Source organism: Patella vulgata, chromosome 9 (assembly GCF_932274485.2).
Source record: "Patella vulgata chromosome 9, xgPatVulg1.2, whole genome shotgun sequence".
Classification (NCBI taxonomy): Eukaryota; Metazoa; Mollusca; class Gastropoda; family Patellidae; genus Patella; species Patella vulgata.
Window position 1 is genome coordinate 43356574 of NC_065887.2, and position 22763 is coordinate 43379336.

At 39.8% G+C, this 22763-nt stretch overlaps 1 long non-coding RNA gene across 1 annotated transcript; it reads right to left on the bottom strand.

Moving 5' to 3' along the window:
• Positions 1-4024: 4024 nt before the first annotated feature.
• LOC126832350 (uncharacterized) lies at positions 4025-22124 on the bottom strand. Its single transcript, XR_007684674.2, has 3 exons — positions 21966-22124; positions 8011-8165; positions 4025-4369 (listed from the first exon to the last, which is right to left on the bottom strand). It is a non-coding gene; the product is annotated as an uncharacterized LOC126832350 (long non-coding RNA).
• Positions 22125-22763: the final 639 nt, after the last annotated feature.

Sequence of the window (22763 nt, forward strand, 5' to 3'; positions counted from 1 at the left end):
TCATGTCCCTAAGAGTATAGTATCCGCTATGGATGAAACAATATCTGGCATGCTGTGTCCGTGTACCATATCAACCAGAGAATCGCATTAATAAGGACCGTCACGATAGTCCATTGCTAGTTATCTCCCTTCATGTAGAAATAGAGATAAACCCGACTCGCGTCGGAAATTATTTTAGCAATAAGTTTATATCTATTGTTTTTATGGTCGACAAATCTTTCACGGGGGGGGGGGGGGCGAAACGTTTTGCAGTAGCTTCTCCCAACCACCTGCGCCCCCTAGCTACGGGCCTGCCGCGGTTATAGGACCGGATGTGGTTCCAGAACTGCACACGCTAAACAACGGGATCTGTTTATGGATTGGTTGATATTATCACGTGATCTAGGCAAGCAACAACAAAACATAGATAAAACCCGAACCCTAACCACACCGTAGATATTAAAACCCCGCGGAAACCATAGCCGTCACCCAAATATTCAACACAATTTTAATGTTGAAAATTCAGCAACGACTTTCTCTTGCATGGAGTCGGCCATTTCGGAAGACGTAAAATAAACTGCGCGATAAACACAACCAATCAGAAGTCGTGATCGGTAATAGCCTAAAAATATATGTTAACGAGTACGTCCTTCACAGTTCATATTCATCTTTAAACTTTTGGAGATGTTCTATGGATGGATATGGTCTTATGAGATGTATTTAAGGCACCATGGATATCGTCTGATAGGTTACAGATGTGTATTGGATGGAATCGTGTGTATTGTTAAACCGTTATGATCCATGTCCACTTTTTGAACTAGTAACCTTACATCAAATAAAATGGAAGCCAGTTCCACTGATCGTAGTTAATGAAATGAAATGAACTGGGGTTTAACGTCCTACTGTTTTGCTCCGAACTGGGCTAATGAAGACGGGTATACGCCATACAGTGTGCTATGAGGGGAAATTTTGCCCGGACGGCGGCACTACGGCCTACTCTTATATCGAATTCCAACTGTCAAGGGACCTTTAACGTGCACGCCAATGTGTACACGGGACCTCGGTTTTTCGTCCCATCCGAACGACTATACAGCTTTCCTTGTCAGCCCCTCCGTCCTGCATCACTGACAAGGGAGAACCACGCCGGAAAATCTGGATGAACTTTCTCGGCCAATGCAAGGATCGAACACCCGACCTCCAGGCTAGCGAGCCTGATCGTAGTAAGATTTATAGATTATTCTGTTGTAATACTTAAATCTCGTATGTATCTAAGTTAATTATTGTTCCATTTCATAATTATTATCTAGTATGTAATATTTATTTGACTTGTCATTCATAACATGCTTTGGAAATCCTTACAAGGCACCGCTGACCGCGTGCAGATGAGCGACAGGTAGTAGGCGTGGTTAGGCTGTCACGTGACTAATATGCATATAAAAGTAACCTTCGTTTGGTCGGGAAATGAATATTGTCTAGGAAAGAACGAACGAACGGAAATGAACAGAACAGAACAGTCATGATGCGTCTACGGCGGTAACACCTTGCCAGTAGACTGACTCGTGGGATTGACGCAGCGGTTAGAGAGAGAGAGAGCCGGGCAATGTACACAACGGATTTATAATAAAGAAAAGAAAAAGTACAAGTTGTTGTTCTTCGTCACCTTTTGGCTGGCTACCCGACCCTCCGCTGAAAAGCGAGCTACTACCATTTTGGGGCTACAGCTGGGCCCCTGTCCGTCTTTTCACTACACTGTTGAGACTAGCACACGAATGGTTGTGTAATATGGCCACGTGTGCAATACCCGGGCAGTGACATGAGGTTTGTGTATATGGCAAGGTGTTTAGGGGTTGTCAGCTTCACAGACGGCGCCCCCGCCAATTGAACAGCAGGTGGCGTCCCTGCCAGTTGAACACCAGGTGGCATCCCTGCGAGTTGAACACCAGGTGGCACCCCTGCCAAGTGAACACCAGGTGGTGCCCCTGCCAAGCGAATACCAGGTGGCGCCCCTGCCAAGTGATCAGCAGATGGCCTTATTCGTGAAAATTTAAACAAAATGGTTTTTTTATGGGAGCAGCCTTTTCATTGGTAGATGATTAAAATCCATGAACAAGTTTTACGTCTTTCCCAATGAAAATGCGAAATTGGTAACGTATTTTAGTTTAAGTTTTCGTGAATAAGGTCCCGGGTTCAATTCAGCCCATGGTGGGATTCCAACAGGGGACAAACTAATTGAGAGTCCAGCGGTTTACGCTCTTGACTTTTTATCACAAAGAGTATCCAGCTCCGTAGTTGTATGGGTGTATCCCGGGCAGTCCACATTAATACAGATTCACAGGGCAACGGCGAATCGACCACAGACTACAGATTACAAGATCCGTCTAAAGCTCGTGAGCACTTGTAAAAATATATGTCTGTTTAATATGTTTCGGTCTTGATGAAGTACGTCACTGGGTGTCTCAAGATCGATCTCGGTGTTAACAGAGACGATTCCCCAAGATTATCCAACCTGGTTTCCCTTGCGCAGGATTAGACGACAATTCGTGATACCATCTACACGGACATGTGGGCGTAAAGGAACCTTTGACAGTTGGAATTCGAAAAATGAGTAAGCCGTTGTGTCTACTCGTTCTGGTTGGACGAAATCCCGATGTCACGTGAACAATTTGAGTTAGAATTGGAAGAAGATGAGGCGGGGACGTATAAGCCCAGTTGTAGAGGACAAGCAAAAGCGTTTTATAGCTGAGGCGCTGGAAGTTGAACAAATAAAACGGGAAAAAAATGCTAAAACCGATGAGAAAAATGAAAATGTACCCTAATTAGGGAGGGCCCTAACGGCAGACAAAAGGGCCCCACGTCTGACAAAAGGGACCCTCTGGCCAAGCAAAAGGGCCCCCGAGTCCGAGTCAATCGTTTTCTATACACAGTTACTGGAGGATATGTCAGAATGCACCAAAATGTTTTCTATTTTTCAAAATTTCTCGATCTCCGGTGGGCGGGGGCACAGACCCCTCCTCCCCCGCGAAAGAGGGCCCTCAAAATAGTATAGCCTCCTCCATGATGATAAACCTTAAAACGCCACCGAGGACAAGTAGGGCGCTAAACTCCATTTCATTTCATTTCTACAGTCCTGGTCATCGTTTATTTTGATCATTTCACATAGGTGACAGGCATTTTACAAAACATGGTATCTGTGGTTGGTTGTTATGGATGCTCAAACTAGTGCTACATCAATAAATAGAGAATTATTATTCTGTAAAATATTTAAACATATGTGACAGCGCGTAAAGTTTTTCTAAACTGTCATGGATAGGAATTTTTATGGGAATTGGCTCAGGGATAGGAATTGGCTTAGAGATAGGAATTGCCTCAGGGATAGGAATTGGCTTAGAGATAGGAATTGCCTCAGGGATAGGAATTGCCTCAGGGATAGGAATTGGCTCGGGGATAAGAATTGGCTCGGGGTTTGATTTAGCTCGGCTCAGGAATAGGATTTTGACCAGGAGTAGAAATTATTTCTGTTTAACTTTACACGCGTGGAATGATTATGTACCTTGCCACCATAACCACGGTGCATATTATTTTTCCCGTTTGTCATTAAATAAGACATAACCCCTGCTACAAATACGAACTTCTTCTTAAAGCACGAGTTACCTCCCTGGATATGATCGTGGTAATAAAATCAGTGCACTGTTTAAATGGATGAGATTAGCGCTAATCCCCTGTAATAGGGACCATCATTCCACACAACCAATTCCATCACATCGTCAACTTTTCTACCCATTCCATTATCACCCCTCTACCCCCCCCCCCCCCACACACCCACACCCACCCACGCCCACACATATTTCAAATCGATTCACTCTCTCGGTTCCTTCTTCCTTTCATTCGCAAAACGCCTTCCCTTTTATTTATTTTTTCCGCCTTTCCCGCATTAATTTCTTTATATTTTGTTCAATTTGCCGTGAATTTATAGGTCGCTTCATTCCATTGCTAGTCCATCGGGATGTATAGTTAGATTTATATAACCCACAGAGTAAGACAGATATGGTTAAACGGTTTTTTTATTTCTAGAACCATTGGTTGATTTACATTTTATAATTTAAAAAACACGTGTATATAAAATAATAAGAAGAAACATCTGCATTCTAACCGAATAAAAAATATCGATATTTGAAATAGGTTTCATTTTAATTTGATTTTAGGTACTGTCGTATTATTTGAATCAGAAATTGGGTTGATCATGAAAATACGTAAATAACTGAAATGTGTGAAATAAAACGAGAGATCGTTCTAATGGGAACGAGAATTCAATTTAATGGTAGTATCCGCTGTTTGGTTGAAGAATGTTTGCTTAGTCTGTTTAAAATCGTCTTCCACGCCCCCGTAAAATCTGAAAACATAAAATACAAAGATGATGATTTATTGAGATGCTTGAGAGAGAAAGACAGACGACAATAGGACAACTGAACTAAAACTAAATATAACCAAAATTGAATTTAAACCGGAGACAAAAATTCTTGATTCGAAATTCACATGAACGCCTCATTTTGATTACATCACTAAACGCACCACCAAAACCGTGGATATGAACGCAACCACAACCCATGCTATTTCATACACAAGCCTGTCGTTACCAGAATTAAACAAGTCTTGTATGTTAAATGTCAAGTTAAAGGGCGAATCCCCGGATAAAATAAATATATAGGAATTGTGTGATCTCTAGACGATATTAAATATGTATTTAGTCATTGTTGATTGTATTTCGTCTGAAAACTGGTGGTTATTATTAACAACTCCAGACAGAATATTAAACACATTAAAGGCTAACCACCTTTTAATATAACCATATTTAAATCTTTTAATATAACCATCTTTTAATGCAATGGTAACGATATTTTAATATAATGATATTTTAATGTAACGATATTTTAATACAACTGGATATAGACAATATCATGTCAGGCTGGAATAAGGTTTAACGTTCTACTGTTCTTCAACGACTGGGCTATCGTACAGTGTGCTATGGGGACAATTTGCCAGGACAACGGAGCTACGGCCTACTGTCATTTCGAATTCCATCTGTCAAGGGTTCTTTTTCCTGCTCGCCAATTTGTACGCGGGAGATCGGTACTAGACCTTGCTCCTTAGCCTCCTTGTCAGGTCCTCCATCCTGCACAAGGGGAAACCAAGCCGGCAAATCCCGAGGAACACCGGGATCGAACCCGGCACCTACAGGATAGCAAGCCAGCGCCTTACCCACTGAGCCACTGTGGATTTCTGTGGCAGACTGATTGATCATTGTGTCTGGGCCATGTTTAAAAAACACTAACTAAATGTTTTCGTGCCGAATTTACCAATAGGCTTTCCAGGCTCAAGTCTAAATACTCGGGATTTAGCTATAGGTTTTACAGGCTGAAGTCTAGTGACTACGGCCAAGATGGCATGGTCATCAGGTTAGTTCAGTTGTGTTTAAAACACACTTTCGTCATTTTTTTTAGAAACCGCTCTATGTGTTTGAAATCAGGGGGGTTGGATGCGTGTTGTATCATAAGGCCTCTCATTGAGTCAACTGGCGTGGTTTCGAATCCACGGTTGTACGTGACAAGGAGTAGGGTCGCCTGTCCAACCTCGTGGGTTTTCTCCGGGTCCTCCGGTTTCCTCTCACTGCTAAAGACCCATAAAATAGAACCATATGTTAGTCCCGAAATGACTTAGTTTGTGTCGAGTGGACGTTAAACCCCATTTCTCTCTCTCTCTTTGTTTGAAATCAGATCATCTAAAATAAAATCTTACATATCACACCAGCAATCCCTTAAACCCCTTCTTTTTGGCACAGATAATCAGACTACAACTAATAACATCTTTAAAATAGAACATGAATACTTTGATGTCACCAGACGTTTCAATATTTGATTTTAATTTCTTAACAGTTTTAAATCATGTTATAAAATAGCACATCTTCTTTCATTTGTTATAAATGGTGCGTATATGATTTATCCCCATTATTTTATAATATTTACATAGTAGATCTATATATTATATGGCTATGCCTATTATCTGAACCATTTTCATCCATTTGAAATAAAATCCAATGTTTTAACAAAATGTAAGCATGGGCAGACCACCGAATCTAATATTTCCTAATAAACGTCATAGAATCAATTTTCTTACTAGCGAGAATAAGTGAGTATTGTGACTGGTTAACGTGATGTAGTTGATAGTCTCGATTACGTGATAGACACGATACTAAGTCTCTGTTGATTGCTATGTTTCAATGATATTTTTCATGTTAAAGACGCGTGTGACTAACAGTAATTGATAAACGTCACAGATGTGAACGGGATAGTGTCGATGAATAATAGTTGTTATTATATTCATGAGGTGGGACTTGTAAATATATATATATATATATCTAGCAACCCGAACATAGTTAGCGTTATGTTTAAACTAAATGGGTGGTAATCATATTGATATGCATGGAATAATATACTAGCATGTACCATAATAAGGTATAAGTTAAAGGAGCCAAATCGCTAATATTTGGTACCTAAAAATTGACACAAATGGGTCGCAATAAATCTATATAAACTGATTTACATTCAATCGTTTCCATTTATACTCTTATTTCAAATCAGTTGTGTTCGGCGAAATAGGTCAAAAGTCCCAATCGAATGGCAATCTCTAGCGTCTGGTTATTCCAGTCTACACCGATAGTATTTATTGAACATGCTCTCCAGATAAGAATATGGGTCACCGTTTGACATGACTTGTGGAATATGTCTAGCCTCATTCTTCGAGTCCCTTGTTACAAATGGTGCTGAAACGCATTATGGTACACGATTCGTGTACTAATGGCCAAATGTGTATTTTGTTTTAAATATCGGATATCAGAATCCCGTCTTTTCCCGGTATGATCACAACATCAATGTTGATTTAAATTGACAAATAATTTGTGTTTTCAATGTCGAAAACTTTGAATGATATTGAGTTAGAGACTTAGCTACTTTAAGACTATTTTGAATATGATAGGGAGGGAGAGAGAAATGGGATTTAACGCCCACTCGACACAAACCATGTCAATTGGGGACCGAGGGAAACCCCACTATGTTAGGCTGGCGACCAATCTCCTTGTCACGCCACTTGATTCAATGACAGTGGAGGCCCACCGTAGACAAACATTAATGGAAATGGCCTCTTGACTCTGATTATCGCGGTATAGAATCCAAGCGTGGTTCGATGGAAATGTTGGGATGGTTCAAGCGTGGGTCGATGGGAATGTTGGGATGGTTCAAGCGTGGTTCGATGGGAATGTTGGGATGGTTCAAGATAACTTGTTATCTTTGATTTATATTTCTCCCACAAAACACTTGGCCTACTGATGTGGGGTAACAGATTGCTGAAAATATAGCCAATTTCAGAAAATAACAATGATATCATTTCACTTTACATTCGTGGTACCAAAACGATACACGATACTTCGTGATTGTTTGACGTATCCGCCATCTTGTATCAAGTATACCTTTCAGGTCCCGGATGTTCCACGAACTGACGTCACATTTTCTCCCTAAAATTTATCGCAGGCGGTAATATCGGTTGTTATGCGGAGACTTTGGTCTTCAGGCATCTTTGTCCCAAACCCACCCAGAGCGGGACGAAGACTGTGTAGGCCCCATGGACTACGGAAACTGTGAATCCCCCCCCCCTCTTCCGAAAGGTATTTGCGTGTTTTGAATGTAGGAAGTTTGTACCCACCGGCCGTGCCTAATATACATTGATGTTATTGTAAGTAAATTTACTACGACTATATATATAGAATATATTAATTGCTCCCCTCTTTAAATAGATAATTTAGAGTACTTTGGTTTTGCATCTATAAATGATATAACCTTCCCTAAATCTTAGGAGGCCAGCCAGCTGACTGGGACCCCTGATCTGCAACCCTAAAATCCATGCTTCAATACGACCATGAATCGATTCTGGGGTATATCGAGGTTGAAAGGGTAGTTTTAACCCTAGATGTTTCATACTTACACCAAGTGAAGGTGTACAGTTCCTAATAACGGGGTTAAAGGTGAAACCAGGACGACAAAGCTGTCTTTTATTCGGGGTTCGGAATAGTTGATCCCAGAAAGCCTGTTCTTCAGGTATCATATCGTCATCTTCAGTACGAGCTGCTGGTAACGTCACTGAAAAATAAAAATAGAATACAAATGTCCATTAATTCATATCAGCTAAATTCCTAATATTTGGCAACTAGAAATGGACTCAAATGGATCGCAAACATAATAATGTTATATAAGTGTATATAAACTGATTTACATTCAATTGTTTCTGTTTTTACTGTAATATCTAATTAAGTTATGTACGGCGAAATACGCCAGAAGTTTCAATCGAATGGCAATCTCTATCGTCTGGTTGTTCCAGTCTAAACCGATAGTACTTATTGCGCATGCTAGCAGATTAGAATATTGTGTCACCGTTTGACATGACTTGTGGAATATGTCTAGCCGCGTTCTTTGCGTGCCTTGTTATAAATGGCGCTGAAACGTATTATGGTACACGATTCGTGTTTATTATGTCTTAAATATTGGATATCAGAAGTCCAACTTTTCCCGGTAAGATCACAAAATCAATGTTGATTTAAATTGACAAATAATTCGTGTTTTCAATGTGGAAGACCTTGGATGATATTGAGTTATTGAGTTAGCTACTTTAATTATCTTAACTTTTATTTTATTTTTCCCATCAGATCGCCAACCACAAAGGTATATTAATCATCTGATGACGTGAATATTTACACGTTTATACCTAAATAACTTCAAGTTCTTAAAGTTATCGCCAACAAGACTCCAAAAACTTTTAACTATACACCTGGCCGAACATTACGTACGTCAGATAAACTACTTTTAAAGCCCAAACTGTTCAACTAGTCTCTTATGGTCAGCGCTCTTTTAGTTATCAAGCACCTGTTTTATGGAATAATCTACCATTTAGTTTAAGATGTTGTACATCTCTATATTCTTTTAAAAAACAACTTAAAACACATTTAATTAATCAGGCTTTTAACTGACTCTGTATACAATCGTTAACATGTCCATAATCTTGGGGGGGGGGGGGGGGTTATGATTACATTGTCACTTTGTAAATTAGAAATGTTATAATTAATAATATTACAGGTATATATAACCATATATTTTTAATATCGAAGAATACAGATCTTTGTTCTAATTTCCCTTCAGACGAATAATACTAGAAATGTAGGTGATAAAATAATCTGTCAATATGTTCCAATAATAAGAGCAGGAAAACCATTGCGTGATCCATGGCGAAACGAGAGCATCTGTTAGGTGTTCTAGGAACTCCTTGGGTTAGACATGCAATAATGTTTTATTGATCTTGAGGCTACTGAGTCTTGTCGATTGCGCCATTTCATTAACCAGGCGCCCCGGCCGGGTTCGATTCTGGTGTTGGCCGAGAAATTACATCTGCAAGTCTGGCTATCCCTTGTTCAGTTATTCGGCTGGTACGAAAAGCCCGAAGTCATCTGTATATATACTGTCGGCAGCACGTTAAAGTTCCCGGACAATTGAAAATCGAAATAAGAACAGATCGTAGAGCCACTTTCCGGGCAAAATGTCCCTCATAGCACACAGTATGGCCTACTTCTGTTTTCCACAGCCCCGTCGTTGAACAAAGGGCACGACGTTAAACACCATTTGATTTGATTTAATCAGATAAAACTAATAAAAAACATGGCCTAAGGTCGAAAAGTCGGAAAACGGAACCAAACGCCTTCCCGAGAATAGTAGGATCGCCAGTCCAACCTTATGGTTTTCTCCGGGTTCCTCCCACTGATAAATACCCGTACGCGCCTGTGAAGTTTTGAATAAAATGACCTAATCTGTGTCGAAGCCCACCCCCACCCCCACCCCCGCAGAATAATAAAAGCCACAAATAGTTATCAACCAGCTGTAATGAACTAAATTTGTTTTTTCTAATTAAATGTTGTATATTTAAGTTTGAGTCAATTTTAGCGTTGATAGAAAAATTAGATATTGTTCCAAACGTAGTTTGTTTTGTCTTTGAAGAAACCTTGTCACTCTCTCCATCATGAAAATAAACATAATCTACAGTGGGTAAAATCAATCGACATTCTGAGCACTAATTCACTTCCTTGCATTCTTTTGAAAACAACAAATTACTGTGGGTGACCGAACTAGCATGGTTTTCATTCACGGCTTTAATGTGACAAGGAGTAGGGTAAATCTCCGGGTACTCCGATTTCCTCCAACTGCTAAAGAACCCTACGCGTAAGCGACCTGTTGAAATAAAATTGAATCATATGTTAGTCCCGAAAGACCTAGTTTGATTCGAGTGCACGATAGCCCCTCCCCTCTCTCTCTCTCTCTCTCTCTCTCTCTCCGTCTCTACGGCAGTTTGTCAAGCTCGTACATGCAGTCAGTGATGGCTTGTCGAGCGCCATCTAATTTAAATATCCCCATTATAACTGTTTCAGTAACAAAGATAATTATGTTTTCACTACGATGCGATGACACCTAAAAAACTAAAGGCTGTTTAAGATATTATTTCTTTTATTTAATTAGTTGATGCACAACACCTGAATTACTGTCGACATTAATGAGTATAAAGAAAGTTATAAGGAGTTTATCTGGACGTGAAATTACAAGTAAGAGAAGAAACACTGCAACACCAAATCTTATTAAATATATACACTCAATCTGTTTTACAGAGTATTATGAAAGTCTTCTAATATCTCTGTAAAAGATGACTGCCTTCAACACATGGCGTCATATCACGCGGCGTCAATCATTGGCTCAATGGCGCGTGCATTGTTACTGATTCGAGCAGAATGGCGCCTTTTACTCATTTTAATACCCATTTACACTAAAACAGGAAATATTTTACTTACAAATACTTCAAACGTCTTTATTTATTTTTTCTGAATTTACTCTGTCGGATGAAAAAAGTTAATATTTGGGGCTCATTAAGTCGCATCGTTGTCATCCTTATCAGTGATTGTCGCGGCCTAGCGAATATTCACTGCGGATCAGTGTGATACACACTCACAACATTATTCTAACTTATGTTTATGGCCATTTAGATTTTACATTCATTCCTAGTATTTTACACCGCCATCTTTATGTGTGGTAGATCCAAAAGTAATAAGAATTCTTCTACATTTTTGGTACAAGCCACCTCGTGTAGTTTTTGTTGTGCCTATTTGATTGTAATATGGGAGCCCAATTTAGGGTGACCACCCGTCCCGCGAAATGTTTCTAAGTCCCGCGTCCCGAAAACCAGCCAAAATGTTCCGCAATAGCTCACATGGAAGACTTCTATTACAGTAATATGCGTGAATCTAGTCTCGCGATAGTCTATTTGAGTATTGGTCTGGTCAAAATACTGACAGACCTACCACAAATTGCTTTAGAAGGTTTTTTGGTACCAAGTTGTAGATATAGATGACCTTTCCATGTGCATCATACTGAAAATCCACCGGCATGGTTCCCCCTTGCCACTGGTGCAGGACAACGTATACTCATTCGGATGAGACATAAAAGAATTCTTGGCAGCTGGATTAGCGCTGGTCTCGGGCAGAATTTCCATTATCTATAGGGCACGATATGGCGTATGCCTGTCTTCTTTAGCCCAGTCGGACGTTAAACCCCATTTCGTTTACCTTTAACTCAAAGAAATAAATGTTTTAATGTTATAAACATAAGAAATGGAAAATATTGCTCGCCGCCATGACAAAAATCAACGAATATAATTTATATAACAATGACACTCATACCCTTCTCTTGCACTACAACTACAACAACTACCCGACAACACCATGACCGCCTCCATACTCCAAGAAAATAAAACTAAATAAATATTTTTAATCCACATCTTATGTTAAAAAAAAATATTGTAAAATCTCAACTACAGTAGAAATCTCAGTTCTAAGACAAAACATTTTCTAAAATCTCCAGCTATTCACTTACATTGCAACTTGGAAAACGTACTTTTTCGTATGCTGGGCCTTTATTATAGAACTAGCAGGATACCCGGCTTCGCTCGGGGGGTCATAACTCCGAAACCGGAAGTGGTAGACTAACGCCACCTGGCCTATGTTACTCCCCAGTGCGAGCTACCCCTATACCCCAAATTTCAGACTCGGGGCAGACCTAGTGTAGCCGCCAACCCCGAACAGACAGACTTCGCTCGGGGGTCATAACTCCGAAACCAAAACTGGTAGACTAACGCCACCTGGAGTATGTTACTCCCCGGTCCGAGCTACCCCTATACCCCAAATTTCACACTCGGGCTAGACCTAGTGTAGCCGCCAACTCCGAACAGACCGGCTTCGCTCGGGGGTCACAACTCCGAAACCGGAAGTGGTAGACTAACGCCACCTGGCCTATGTTACTCCCCGATCCGAGCTACCCCTATACCCCAAATTTCAGACTCCGGGCAGATGTAGCCGCCAACCCCGAACAGACAGAATTCGCTCGGGGGGCATAACTCCGAAACCGGAAGTGGTAGACTAACGCCACCTGGCCTATGCTACTCCCCGGTCCGAGCTACCCCTATACTCCAAATTTCAGACTCGGGGCAGACCTAGTGTAGCCGCCAACCCCGAACAGACCGGCTTAGCTCGGGGGTCATAACTCCGAAACCGGAAGTGATAGACTAACGCCACCTGGCCTATGTTACTCCCCGGTCCGAGCTAACCCTATACCCCAAAATTCAGACTCGGGGCAGACCTAGTGTAGCCGCCAACCCCGAACAGACAGACAGACAGACAGACAGACAGACAAACGACAGTCACAAATATATATATATACTATTCAAAAAAAGTAGGGGATATTTGATTTTGGGGGCATAATACTAAAATATGCAAATGACTACGAAAAAAGTCACTATAGAACCTAACAGAAGAAACATTTCCAGTTACATGTGACGCCCAAACGCACCAATAGCTACCGCATGGAATGCAGGTGATGCTTGGGATCATCATGGGGGTCCAACCCAAGATTTGCACGACTCTGACTTTGAATGTTACAGTCATTGTGGCATTGAATTCCAGGGTGGAAACATCAGTTTAATTGTTTTAGTGACCAGAAAACAAATTTTGATATGCGTCGGCTTACCCAAAATGAAAGGTTACGTGCCCTTGGCATGCTACAGATCGGCACAACACACGCGGTTGTGGCGCGGACGATGAATGTTTCTCAGTCTGTCATAAGCAGGCTATGGTCCAGATACCGTGATACACAATCTGTACAGGACAGACCACGCTCAGGTCGACCAAGGGCGACAACTCAAGCCCAGGATCGATTTATCCGTACCTTGGCCTTGAGAAATCGTGTCATCACAGCAAATCAGATCAGCGCTCGTCTTCAAACAGACACTGGTGTGAGAGTGAGTGGCCAGACGATTCGGAATCGACTGCATAGGGGTCACCTTCGCGCCCGACGCCCTCGCGTGATCCCTTGTTTGACAGATCATCACATTCAGGCAAGACGTCGTTGGTGTAGGGATCGTCAACACTGGGATAATCGACGCTAGACCAATGTGATGTTTTCAGATGAGTCAAGGTTCACTGTTGATTTTTTGGACAGACGTAGGAGGGTGTGGCGTCGTCGAAACGAGCGCTTCCAAGACGTTAACGTCATCAGACATGATCGATTTGGGGGTGGTTCTGTTATGGTGTGGGGAGGCATCACTGTTGCTGGAAGAACGGCTTTACATGTTGTTGCAGGGCGTGTTACAGGCCAGTACTACCGGGACAACATATTGGCAGTCCATGTTGTGCCGTTCGCACGACGTCATGGCCGCCGTTTCATCTTCCAGGATGACAACGCAAGATGTCACAGAACATCACCACATTACCTTGGCCAGCACTGAGTCCCGACCTCTCCCCCATCGAGCATGTCTGGGACATGCTTGGACAGAGGTTACGTCAACGTCAACAACGTCCTGCAAATGTCCAAGAACTTGCTGCTGCGTTGCAACAGGAATGGGACAATCTGGACCAAAATGACCTTAGACGTCTCATTAGGAGTATGCCACGTCGGATCAATGCTTGTTTGGCAAACAGGGGAGGATTTACCCGTTACTGACTTGGTTTTGATGCTGTGGTAACTTTGCTGTTTGACCCCGGGTATCATTTTACCCTTATAATGGTCAGTCTGTGCCTTACTTAGTCTAACGATCATTTGGAATAAATCGATGAATGTGAACTTCATTTCATTTTGTCATTTGTTTCTTCGTCAGTTTCATTAGGTGACTTTAATAACACTTAAAAATCAAATATCCCCTACTTTTTTTTAATAGTATATATAGAAGATGGAAAGCTATTGGAGGACGATGGATGTATCGAATTGCTTGTTCCTTTATTTGAAGGTGGGGATGGATGGTCGAATGGTTAGCATGTGCGCGCTGTATCAAAAGGTCTGTTATTGAGTCAACTGGCGTGGTTTCGATTCCCCGGTTGTACGTGACAAGGAGTATAGTCACCTATCCAACCTCGTGGGTTTTCTCCGGGCCCCTGGTTTCCAACCACTGCAAAGACCACTAAAACGCGCATGCAAATTATTGTAATAGAATTGAACCATGTATTAGTCCGGAAATGACCTAGTTTGTATAGAGTGCACGTTAAACCCCATCCTCTCTCTCTCTTTCTCTCTCTCTCTCTCTCTCTCTCTCTCTCTCTCTCTCTACTTTATTTCAATCTATATTATATTCTTGATTTTATTGACTGTCATTTCGCTTTATCGTCTTTGAATTATTCAAATTCAAATATATCTATTGATGTATAACATGATGGTGTAAAGGTATCTTGTATTATTAATATAGCATGACCACGGTGGTCAATCAGTGAAAGTAAATGATGCATTAGGTAAGATTTATATAAAGAGCCGACAGTTCTCGCAATAATAGTTTAAAAAATAGATAATGAAAGGGGAATATGTTTAAAGTTTCAGTCAAGTTACTTCATTCTGAGATGAGTTATCGTCGTTTACAGAAGAGCTTAGTCTCGATGGTCATTTTTGAATTAAATCATAAATCTGTTAAAAATCAAAACCGTCCGAAGTAAGGGAGAGTTGATTATGGGCCTGGTATGTAAATACATATCGCATTAATTTTTTATAGAACATTTGAGGTCAAAGGAACGATCTGCAATATGCAAATTTAGCTCTAAAAAATGTATCTTTAACCAGCATAACATCCTTTATACTCAGTTATTATAAAATCTCAATATGTTTAACAACATTCAGCATGGTTAAACATTAGCGATAAAATCTCAAAACGTTGCACTACCTTCCGCATAATTTAATTTTAGCAATGAACGATTAATGTACATAAATGATAATTTGGCAGCCATTTGACTGTGACTCAAAAATTTCATTCAACTTCACGTATTCTTTGAAACGGTTCAGTCGCAAAAATTAATAATTTATGTATTTTGTTAGTTTTTGTGGAAATGCAAGATGATACTGATTTCATACATGGGTTATAGATATAAAGCAGGCTGATATGAATATTATATGACTTGTTGCTTTGTATTTATATTTATGTATATTGTTGCTCTGTTTATCCTAAAACATTCGTGATAAATATCATATGAAATACGAAGACAAACCATGCTTGTGAGAAGATTTCATAGTTTGATTGTCTTTTGTTGCTATGTTGAAAAGTGATGTAACTATATATTGTTATGCATACTGCCTCAGTTTTTTGTTTTTAAAGATAATGTCCCGCAATATGATCAAACAAAGATGGTCATCCTAGAGCCCATGTCAGTAACCTTTGTAAAAATTGCTATTATTATATACGTAATATTGGCAAAATTAGAAAATCTATCGCTTTAAATGCAACAAATCCTAACGTTCATTTCTCCAGTTGCAACTAGATCGTTAGTCAGTTCATTTATAACTTCAAGGCTCAATAATTGTAAACCTCCTATAACAGGCCTTCCACTTAAACCCAGATTGACTTCAAAAGGTCCAAAACTCGGCGGCACGATTCATTTCTCGGAACAAAATTCTCGTTAAATATTACCACTGTATCAATACTCTCTGGCTACCAATAGCATACAAAATATTGTTACTTACTGGTTCACCCTCTGTTTCAACCCCAATAATTTAAAATATATATATTTTTGATTTGTTTCGGTAATCAATACCTTCTACAGTGATTAATTCCTACATTTCCACTCAGTCACAAACTAGCATGTTGTCGAGTCCGAGTGATTTTTTACCGAACCCATCTTGCTGTAAACCTGCTGCAAACCTGCTGCAAACCTGTTGTAAACCTGCTATAAACCTGCTGTAAACCTGCTGAAAACCTGTTGTAAACCTACTGTAAACCTACTATAAACCTACTATAAACCTGCTATAAACCTGCTGTAAACCTGCTATAAACCTACTATAAACCTGCTGTAAACCTACTATAAACCTGTTGTAAACCTGCTATAAACCTGCTGTAAACCTGCTGTAAACCTGTTGTAAACCTACTGTAAACCTACCATAAACCTGCTATAAACCTACTATAAACCTGCTGTAAACCTGTTGTAAACCTACTGTAAACCTATTATAAACCTACTATAAACCTGTTGTAAACCTGCTGTAAACCTACTATAAACCTGCTGTAAACCTGCTGTAAACCTACTGTAAACCTACTATAAACCTACTATAAACCTGTTGTAAACCTGCTATAAACCTGCTGTAAACCTGCTGTAAACCTACTATAAATCTACTATAAACCTGCTGTAAACCTACTGTAAACCTGCTGTAAACCTGTTGTAAACAATTTATCTCGACAATCGGTGTCTCAATACTGCATTTCCGGCTGTTTATTTTTCAAAATTTCTCGACGTAAGGGCTCGCTACTTTGGCGCTCATGATAGAGCTTCGTCGAGGTTGGCAAGTCCCTTCGTTTGACACGTTTTACTCTGATCGGATAAACTAGTGGTCAGACGACAGGCGGTATCTAGTCAGATCTATTTATTTCGACAATCAGTGCCTGAAATACTGCCAGACTGCATTTCCGGCAGTCTGTTTTTCAAAATTTTCTGGGGCAGCCCCCACCCCACCCCCGCAAGTTGAAGCTCACGCCTCTGCCCCTTTAACCCAGGACTTTGCCCCAGCTTCGCCCCTCCAACCACCGGCGGCTGGCGCGGCCACTGTCACCCCCATGTCACAACATTCACCAACCATTCGTAAAACACAGCAAAGGTAAACGGAATGAGAACGATGGTGGCTTCTATAAGCAATAAGCATTTTTACTATCCCCATCCACTTTAATTTCTCTCCAAAAAACAAGTTTTACATTGAGTAAACGCATAGTTTCTTTAAGAACCACGTTTTACAAACTAAAACTGGCTTGTAACTAAAACTAACCCTAACCCGATACACAGATTCAAACCCTTTTTAACCTCTGTGTGGCTGAAACTTCTCGCAGAAAATTACATTTACCCACATAACCCCATACAGTGTAAAATCCTAAGAATCAATGTAAAATTTAAATAACCATAAACATAAAACAAATTTATATATTGTTACACGTTGGCAGTAATCAGCCATTTTGAAAGTGAAAACCCATTCATTAACAAGTGTAATATCATACTAATTGTCAGTGGTATTTTGCAGGAATTCGTCAATTAAATCGCATGAATAACACATGATTACTTTAGCCAAATTCATTTTAATAAAAAATAAAGCACACCATTTACATAGCAAATAGTTTTCCAGACTTCATGGTATCATTCTAGTGTTGTCAATCACACCTTTATAGAGTTTACAGTCATTTCAATACAACACCCGGTTTTTACTATGAACAATGTCACATGGTGTTATATTTCCTAGAATCAGAACTCAAACTCATGATCGGACTCCTAATTTACAGCAAAACAAATTAAAAGAGACAAAAGCCATAATTTCTAAGAATAAATTTTAATTGCCGATTGTTACTACATTTAAAGGTAAGAGAGAAAGAAATGGGGTTTAACGTCCACTCGACACAAACTAGGTCATTTCGGGACTAACATATGGTTCAATTTTGTTATTTAGCAGTGGGGGGAAACCGGAGGACCCGTAGAAAACCGGGAAGTCGAAACCCCGCCAGTTGACTCAATGACAGGCCTTATGATACAGGTAAGAGGATATTGAATCCATTACAAACATTAAATGAGAAACATCATGACAAATTTAAGAATCATAAACAATCTCAGACAGTCATTAAAATTCCTTCTCTGTTAATTCTGAAGCGTATATCTCTCTTCACGATTTATCCAAATGAAAAACGGACTTTTTGGGTTCGTAAATTGCGTGCGATTGTTTTTTAATATCTCTGGATTTAGTTGGAACAAGGGAAAGACAGCAACAATATTCTTATTAGAGCATTTCCTTGGGTATTTGAGGTAAGTATTTCGAAATTCGAGGGCAGTTTTTCAGTAAAGAGAGCATATTTTCGGAAGGGAGGGCACACAGCCACATACCCATGGGCACCTGTACCCTGGTAGGAAATCTCATCGGATTCGAGGAGCGTCATCAACCATTTGCAGGTGGCCTGCCCTGCCTACCCACCCAGCACGACTCTACACTCAACTCGCTATAGTTCTGTTGTTAACAAATATTAACAGTCATGTGCTTTTCAAATGACCTAATTCACTACGATGAAACTATACCAACTTTATTTGGGGGTTTTAAGCGAAAAGAATTACCATTTTAAATTATTCATCTGACTAATGAGGATCGCTGTAAAATAAATCCAACTCATTTATAATACACAAACTTTCTTTTATTAAAATAAAAGATCAAAAAACAAAAAGCAATCCATCTATGATATGCCATTAGGCTAATTGCAATAATAAAACGTTGGTGGATAATTGAGCAATGATGCGACAGGTCTAAATGACAATTTTCCGATCTGTTGGTTATGAGACTGTTAATAATGTAAAATTGTTATTTGTTGATTTTATCTATAATACCGTTAATAATGTTATTTGTTGATAATTATGAAAACTTATATCACTTGGACAACTTCTAGTGTGAAGATATTCCCTTGATATTCGGGAAAGTGCTTTGGGATTTTCCGGTGTGATTTCTCCTTATCAGTGGCGCAGGTCGGGGGACCTGGCGAGGATCAGTGGCGCATGACGGGGGACCTGGCGAGGATCAGTGGCGCATGACGGGAGACCTGGCGAGGAGCGGGTGTCCAGTCGTTTGGATGATACGAAACAAAACCCTTGGCAATTTAAATTTAACTGCTGTCTTAGGAGCGAATCCAGAGAGGTGTTCCCCTTTCTTCTCAGCTACATAAAAAATTGTAAAACAACATTTTTATGAGAAAAGTCACGGTCGTGTGCTTTATCCTTTATCATCAGATGGTGGGATCGGCCCTTAGCTGTGTCGAGGCATTATTTTACATATTAACACAGCGTATGGCCGACTTCATTAGCCCGACTGGAGCAGACAATTGGGACGTTAAACCCAATTTGATTTGATTCACTGCCTCGTTATTTATAGTTTGCATGTTGTATCTCTCAGAATTACAAAGAAAGTTGACTGTTGGCCAGTTCACGAGTCGTTGATCGCGATTCTTATCAAATTATTTCATATAATTGTAAAGATATCAGTGGAAATTAACACACCAATATAATCCTAGGTACAAGTTTTGTAATAATGCATCAAGATAAGGCTATAGTGTTTATTAATAATTTGAGGGAACAAGCATTTCTCCCGCTCATTTGACAACAATCTGATTACAGGAGAAGAAATCTATCTCATACTCAACTTGGGTAACTTTCCATAAGATACTGATTGTAAATACCAAGTATGTAGAGTGGCTTTCACTATGAGGAGATATCTTCTATAACAAAACTTGCTTGCATTGTACATAATCTTGCTTAAATTTAAATCAGCGAAGTTTTGTAGGAGCCACGGGGGCACAGTGTTGATTTCCAGTTTCTAGTCGTTTGAACGGGACGATAATGCGTGCGCGCGTTCTATAAATACTACCGACATCATGTTAAAGATCCGTTGATAGATGAAAATCGAAATAAGAGTAGACCGTAGCGTTACTGACCGAGGAACAATTCTCCGCATAGCACCCTGCGTGATGTAGTGGTGTAGTGGTGTAGCACCCTGCGTGCTGTAGTGTTGTATCACCTTGCGTATTGTAGTTTTGTAGCACCCTGCGTATTGTAGTGTTGTAAAACCATGCGTGTCCGTCTTCGTTAGCCCGTTTGGGTCAGAAAAGTAGGACGCTGAACCGCATTTCATTTCATTATTTTAGCCCGTTTGGTGCAGAAAAATAGGACGTTAAACCGCATTTGTAACATGTCTATCTAACATGTCTATCTAACATGTCTATCTGACAAGGGCGTACAAGGAATATTTATTTGTAACATGTTTATCTGACAAGGGAGTACAAGGAATATTTATTTCCACCAGTAGTTAACAAGCTCCGTGATCGTGTATAGAAAACGGGTTAAAAAAACCAAAAGCTAATATTTGATATAAAACATGTACTGACGACGATGGCGTTTCGGGAGAAGTTAATTGTTTTATTGAAAACTGAAAATTGTCAAGAGACGAGAAAATTCTTTCTGAATGTCTCTGATGTAGATTGCACAGGCAATGAAGTGTATTAATTGACCGACAGTTCTAACTGGATCCATCTATACCTCAAAGTTCAACATAAAAACAAACCTGTTGTGTAATAAGTTTGTCTACATAGTTCCTGTTAGTTCCATATCCATGAGTTTATTTATAATGGTTGTCATATTGTATGGGTTTTTTTTTTATGTAATTCCCTGCTAGGGTAATTTTCAATAAACCACTTGTTGTTTACAAGTTTTTCACACAAATATTTGTCCCGTTTCGATTTTCATGTATTTATGAGGGGGCGGGGAGGGGGGAGGGATATTGAATCAAACTGGTGATGTAATTCCAACTGTTATGAGTTCTTTCACGTGTATGTCATATATGTAAACGATTCTATTTGTAATGTAATACCGGCAAGAATAAATCACACCAAGAGAGAACCCGAATCATCCCGTATTGTGATCATATCCCGTATAGTGATCCAGCGTCTTATTCACTGAGCCACTGCGGTTCCCAAATGTTATAGAATATTTAAAGACCGCAACTTGTCTTACAGAAGAAAACGAAACAGTCTAAATGTGTCTGTCAAACAGTGACACTTGCAAAAGTTAGAAACCGTTTCTTCATATATATGACCTTATATAAAAAAAATAATGCGCATAAATATGTTTAAAAATCTAAATGACGTAACATTGAAACAGTGATTCACGACGGTGCTCAAGAGAGAGAGAGAGAAATGGGGTTTAACGTCCACTTGACACAAACAATTTCATTTCGGGACTAACACATGGTTAAATCTAAATTTCAATAATTCGCTTGCGCGTAGGGGTCTTTAACAGTGGAAGGAAACCGTAGGACCAAGAGAAACCCCGCGAGGTTGGACAGGCGACCCTACTCCTTGTCACATACAACCGGGGAATCGAAACCACGCCAGTTGACTCAGTGACAGACCTTATGATACAGTGCGCACGCCCTAACCATTCGGCCATCACACCCCACCCACGACGGCGCTCAAGCAGAGATATATATCGTAATAGTTATTACGGGTATTAAACTACCTGATCGACAAAGTTGAATTTTTAACAGGGGGTCTATAGGCTTCTGCCTATTCTCCAATCCAGTTTCGGTGAATAAATATTGTTTAGAAAATAATGATCCAATACAGTTGAGTATTTTCCATACTCTACAGACCATATATACAAGCCAACACTTTCTGGGTTGTATAAAATTCTTGTTAATCCGACTGAATACAAGTCAGGAGATTATCTACCGCCGTTGATATTTGGTAGGTAATCCATTAGAGTACACGTTAGCGTGGATTAAGCCGGGGAGATCGACGACATTAAAATCTATAGAAACTTTACTTACCCAGAAGTAGAACCAGACAAGTTGCAAACAGGAATAAAGTAGTAGATAAATGTGCCATCGTCTCAAAACAAATTTCACACCTTTGGTCTTAAATCTGCTTCCAACTGTTTCTAATACCGACAGATATTCAAATAACAACCTCATAGTCCAACGCCATATATAGACATCTCATAATAATCACGTGATATTATCGTCCACACGACATTGGGTCTCGTTCACTGTGGATCATTTTCTCGTCACGTACTTTCAAATTACAAATCCAATCAATTGTTGCACGTGAAGAAAAACACGGATAAAATAATGTTACCATGGAATTCCTCGCGTCATATTTCAATTAAAACTTTTTTACAGTCAAAACAAAAGACACCAATGAGGATTTGATGAATTTGTTATGGCCTTTCTTTATTATTTGTGAATTTTGAAAGGTTTGGCGAATAATTCCTCCGACGATCAACAATTGCTAAATATTTAATGAGGTCGTGATAACGAATATTGTATGATCGTCTCCGCGGTGTATCGGATTTCAACCATTCCGTCATTATTGACATCGCTACCAAATTTGTTATCTAACAGAAGATTTGTACTCTGTGATCCAATTCTATAAATATCATTTGATGCGACGCATCTGTTTGAATTATGACCACAGTGCAGACGTGAATTACAATATATATCCATATATATGTAGGGAATTAGAACGTGATAATTTGTTTTGTACGTATCTGGGGATGTACCGTATTTATTAAATGAATGACGATAATTCTTGTAATCTTAACAGGGGTTTTAATGGCGTCCTACTTG